We start from the raw sequence: 6,067 nt of genomic DNA, 5'->3' as shown, positions 1-6,067 counted from the left end.
AACAAAAAAAAGGTATTTTTATAAAATGATGATTTTCTTTTGGAAATGTCCCATTTAAGTTTGTTTTGTTTCATTTTGTTTTAATAATGATCTTTCATATACATTCTTTTGATAGCAAGAGAATTCTTAGAAGTTCGTAATTATTTTCTACTTGCTGGGCCTACAAATTAATTCAGACTTCATGATTACTGGTCAAAGATGCAAATATTAGATGACTTTAAGATTAAGAGAGATTGATTTCACCTGTAAGCCACACTGCTTGTAATTGCCCACAGTTTTAGACTACTTTCTTCCCACTAGAAAAGAAGACAATTTCTTTCCCAATTTGCAAATCCTCTGCCAACTACAGTTTAATTCTATACCCACTCCATTCCACATTGGCTGTGGCTTTGCCATACTGTTGCCATAATATATAATGCTCATTACTTTCATTTCTTGGATAAAGTTTTGAGAAGTATCCTATAACTGTGAAAAAAAAAAAAAGTTTAATTTTTTACCCCAAGGTAGTAGCATTATTAGTGCCATCCATCCAACATGTTCCCATCTATCAAGGTAACAATTCACAAGTTTCTCCCTTGGCTTCCTAAAACTACAAATCCATCGCTGCTTTACACACAGCTGTACATTTGTAGTTCTAGGACAATATAAATGAGTGCTTCTAAGATAAATACCTTTCATTTTATGCATAACGTTTAACTGAACCACCAAGACTTTGTCTTAATTATTAATTTCAACATATAAGATAAAAAAATCAGAGATTGCACAGTGGAGGGATATGGAGGTTTTTAGCTGTGAGTGTGCAATGATCTTTTTAACTACTTCGTTCCCAGGATCTCTTTGACTTACCAGGAAATTAATGTACATTCTGCTACCAAGCTGCTGCTTTGGAAAAACTTAGGAGCTTCAGGTAAGGTAGGGAATTTAAATGTAAGGTATTTGACTGTTTATTTGTGAATACACTGCATATTTGGTGTTGTGTCCCTGTATTTTTTTTCTGCTAATTTGGCAATAAATTATTGAAAGCATCTGGGATCATATCTACCGTAGGGTTTGCACTTAAATTTTTTATGCTACTGTACTTTCAAAACTTCCCAAATTCTACTAAACTACAACCTTCAGTAAAGTGCAATTTCTGAGCTTTTTTTTTTTTTTTTGAATGTGGCCAGATGACATGCCCAAAATCTTACACAAATTTAAATGATAGTGTAGTTGGGTGGTATCACCATTATCGATATGGCTTGGTTACAGTTCATGATATGATTTCAGGTAGTACAATTCTGCTTTGAGGCTGTGTTTATCCATAATGCAAGTAAAGTTTTCCAGTTGTAACCAGTATTCTCAGCATAGGCATCCTACAGATTTTATTATTACGTCTGGCATTTATTTTTTCTCTGCAATCTGAATTTGCACAATCAACTTTCCTTTTCACATACATAACTGCTTAAGGAAACCTAGTTAGTCAAGTAATTTCCTAGGTGCTGTGACACACACTTGGAATATCTTGTTTCCCCACTCCTTCCCTCCCATGTATATCACTGAAATAAGACACATGAGAAAAAAAGTCAGCAATAATTACTGTCGTCTATTTTCCTCATCTTTAAATAACAATATCAAATCTTTCTTCTGATTTCATATGGGTTTTATTCAGAGTAGATATCAAACTATGGCAGTGTCATTGTCTGGGTGGGTGCAAAGATGTTAATCTGTTGATTGGTTTGCTGGAAAATGTTACATCTCAAGCTAGCCATGTTGAACCTGTTTTTCCAAGCTTGGAAGTGCTGATACAGAATATTTGATCTTCAGTAAAGGGAAAAGTAGAGGTTTACACAGAGCAAGCTCCCAGACCCAGAGTACTAAGGAGGCCAAGTACAAGCGGGTGACACTTGCTGGTTGCTCTGTTCTACTTCCCCTGAAAGGTGACTGAATGATGGTAATGCAATAGTTAAGCAAAGGAGCTTTGGGTATATTTGCTGCCCTGCAAATGGCTGATCCATCATTGAAATTGGTAGATTCAGAAAAAAAATTCTAACACCAAACAACAAAAACCCACGTGGGATGCTAAAATACAAATGCAGGAATAAAATGGGAAAGGAGACTCGTGTTAATCCCAAAGATGAAATGCTAGCATTCCTCTAGCAGTAGGAACTGTCATTGTCTGTTATGGAGGAGAAAGTGAATGTAACCCTTTGGGGCAAGAGAGGAGTATAAGCATATCACTCTGGCTTTACAGATGCTTGTTTCTTAAGTTGTTTCTACCAGTATTTAAACAACTCTGTCCTCACCTTTCCTTTATAAAAGCTGACACAAGACAGTAATTTTAGGAGTGATGTAATTCACCCTGTAAGTGGGTCTATTATACCAGGTCACTTTCCCTGAACTCACTGGTAGAAATGCAGTACAAATATAGACACAGTGAACGTTGTGTATGAAGTAAAGAAGTTAGTTTAAAGCCACAAAACCCAGAGTTTCTAAGAAATCAGTCCAAACTGCTTTACAACTTTGTCATAGGAATGTGCTTCCAATTTTATGATTTTTCCTCTTCCCTGGTCTTTATTGAATTCTATATAACAGAGTAATTTCAGTTTACTGTAAGAGAGTAATTTCAAATGTAATTGATATCATTATATTCAGTCCATTAGTAAACTAGAAATTCTAGTATTCTAGTACTACAGCCTATTCTAGACTATTAGCCTTGTAGACTAATAAAATACCATTTTTAGTATAGATAGTAATACCTGAGCTGTTTCTTATACCATCTGATGACCCTTGTGACTGCCCAAGTAGTTTTATGTGGTTATTTCAAGCAATAAAAATTTATCCATGTAATCAGTTAGAATCAGATGAAAATCTAACATTTCACTTAGACAAAATTTCTTTATTTCTCAATTTCGTTACTTCTTTAAAGTTCATCTGATTATTTGCCACTATTCAAATCACTTCTATACTAAATTTATTCCAGGTTTTCATCATCTGTGATTGAAAAAGCAGAGTTAAAGGTTTTGTCAGATAAAGTTAAATGTTAAGATGCAAGTACCTAACAGTTGAATTTGCATTGATTCAAGTCTGACAGGACGTGCCTGCTTCCTACTGCCCTAGGAAGAATTCTTTTTCTGCCACTTACCTTAGGATAAAGCCCTTGGTTAGTCTCTTGGAGCATTGCAGAAGGAGCATGCAGCACTGCTCGTTATGTCTCAGAGACCTTTCTTTGATAGTGCTAGGACACTTTTTTACCCCAAGAGCCAAAGCATAGATGTTGAATGGACTTCTCAGTTCTATGTAGCTGGATGCCAAGATTGCTCTGTCTAAACTATTCATGCACGGTTTAAAAATCATCAGATGATTGGATGGTGCCTCTAGCCAAAATTATCATGCAATTATTCTAGTCAGTGGCGTCTAACAAAGCCATTCCCCCAAGGCTCAATCTGTACGTCAGTAGTTTGTAAAGTCCCTATGCCTGGTTTTAGTCAGTTCTTCAAACTTTACACTTCCACCCAGTTCCCAAATGAAATTTTATTTGTAAAATGGCTAAATAGTCAGCCTTTACAGTACAATAGAGTCTTATATTTTCTTTACATTCCATTAGTTTTGCTTTGAATCAATGCTCAAAGATCAATCGGTCGTGTCCGATTTCATACTCTGTTGCCTGCTGAGTTAATTTAGGATGTGTTAGACTGAGTCCTCGCAAATGGAGGCCACAGGAACTGAGACTCGAGTCTTCAGTTAGAAACACAGGTTTTCAGCACAGTAACCCTTCTTCAGCTGGGTTAAAGAGTCACCCACAAGGCCATTAAGAACTGGTATCTATGAGGGACAAGGCTTAAAAAAGGAAGGTGAGAAGCCAAAATGGGATTTGGTGAGAAATCAGGGCCACGAGAGCTGAGGTTCTGATACTTACAGCTTCTGCTACCTAGTCGTGCCCATACCTAAATTTTATGGGATTCCCAAATATTCATTTTTTTCCTCTCTTGCTCTGGACTTTCTGGTTCTTTTCTTCCATCTTATAAGGCACATAACTGATTTCCATTTCAGATTCTTCTCCCTGAAGATAATGCCACTAACCAATGTCCAGTTCTCAAAAGACAGCAGCCCCACATCTTCTTTGGAATTATCTCTGATTGATGCACCAATCACATCCTTCTCTCTCAGATAAGCTGTACTGGTCTCCCTGAAAGTCTCATTTGAATATGCCTTCAGAGCCTTGCCCTGCAGCAGATGAGGTGACTACCATATCTTTCCTCTAACCTCAGCCTAATGCAACAGATGTGTGGTTTATGCACACATTACAAATGCTTTAGGGGCAGTAGGGCTACACTTTCTACTCCCAAGAGGCAAGTTGACATTAATCTGAAACACTCAGACCTCCACAAGCCTTTCTCATCCATATATACTCATGTACCTGTCATTTGCATTTCATTTTCATGCCTCTTCTTTCCAAATCTGGTCACCAAGTCCCTAAGGCTTTTCCTTGCTGCTTCAGCTGTCTTGGACCTTTGACTCAGGCCTGGGTGCTCTGTGCTGCCTCACCAGAAGGTGGTGTTGATCTGACATCTCCAGCAGCTTCCACAGTGTTTCTCAGGAATGCCTTCTTCACCTCTGTTGCCTCTCTTGCTATAAGCATCTGCCACAGATGAAACCAGTTTACAGCATAAATGCTAGCAGGCAGCATGTATGGATATGTTGGGAGGGAATATCCTGGAGATCAGAGAGACAGAAGCTTGGCCAGTGGCACCTGGAATGGGCACCAGTGAGCAGCAGCACAGTGGGAACCAGCATATCTTCATGCCTGACCTTCCTGAACCACAAATGACCTCCCTGGTGGTAAGTAGAGACCCAGGGAACGTAGTGCTGGGGCAGGAGCTGGTTACAACCAAGGAGGGTGAAAGCTTTAATCTTGCTTTCTTGGTTCTTCAATAAGCCCTAGTATGCAAATCCAGTATGGGGCATTTACTCTACCTTGCCTGTGACAGCAGGATTCTGCACCTGGGGATGGGGCAACCCTGGATGTACATACAGACTGGGGAACATGAAGTTGGAGAGCAGCACCACAGAAAGGGACCTGCGAGTTCTGCTTGACAGAAAGCTGAATATGAGTCAGCAGTGCCCTGGCAGCCAGGAGGGCCAGCTCTGTCCTGGGAGGAATCAGGCAAAGCATCACCAGCTGGTAGAGGGAGGGGATTGTACTGCTTTGCTCTGCACTGGTGCGGCCTCCCCTTGGATGTTGTGTGCAGTTTTGGGTACCACAATATTAAAAAGACATTAAGCTATTAGAGTGTCTAAAGGAGGGCCACGAGGATAGTGAAGGGTTGGGAGGGGAAGCCTTGGTTTGTTCAGTCTGGAGGAGACTGAGGGGAGACCTCATCACAGCCAACAGTTTCCTCACAAGGGGAAGCAGAGGGGAAGGTACTGATCTCTTCAGTGTGGTGACCTGAGGGAATGTCACGAAGCTGCATCAGGGGAGGTTTACGTTGGATATTAGGAAAATGTTCTTCACTCAGAAGGTGGTTGGGCATGGGAACAGGCTCCCCAGGGAAGCGGTCACAGCACCAAGCCTGACAGAGTTCAGTAAGCATTTGGACAACGCTCTCACCGCATCATGGAATTCTTGCAGCTGTCCTGTGCTGGGCCAGGAGTTGGATTCCTTGAGGGTCCTTTCCAACTCAGGATATTCTATGATTCAAAATTGTAAGTGGTGGCTAGTACAAAATAAGTTCTTAAAACATTAGGTCCAAATACAGTTTTTATAACATTGCAGCTTTCCATATTCTTGTCAGGGATTCACACATTTGAAAACCAGAAAAGGATATACCAATAGAAATCTTGTAACACAGTAGCATTTCCTTATACTAATACATTACTATTCTGATATTCACAACAGTTAACAGTACAGGGTCAAAACCACCTTAAAGTGTATGTGCTTTCTGTTGTCTCACTGAACTCATCATAAAACTCTGAAGCCAATGGATGGGGAAGAGAGAGCTGTACAACAGGATGCAGCCAAAGCAATTCAGGTATAGGCATACTGAAATGCCAGGATGAAACTACGGAATTTTACTGCCTTTAGCCTAAA

This window comes from Corapipo altera, unplaced genomic scaffold (assembly GCF_003945725.1).
Source record: "Corapipo altera isolate COAL_440 unplaced genomic scaffold, ASM394572v1 2, whole genome shotgun sequence".
Lineage (NCBI taxonomy): Eukaryota > Metazoa > Chordata > Aves > Passeriformes > Pipridae > Corapipo > Corapipo altera.
The sequence above is the reverse complement of the archived record's forward strand: the minus strand, read 5'-3'. Positions refer to the sequence as shown.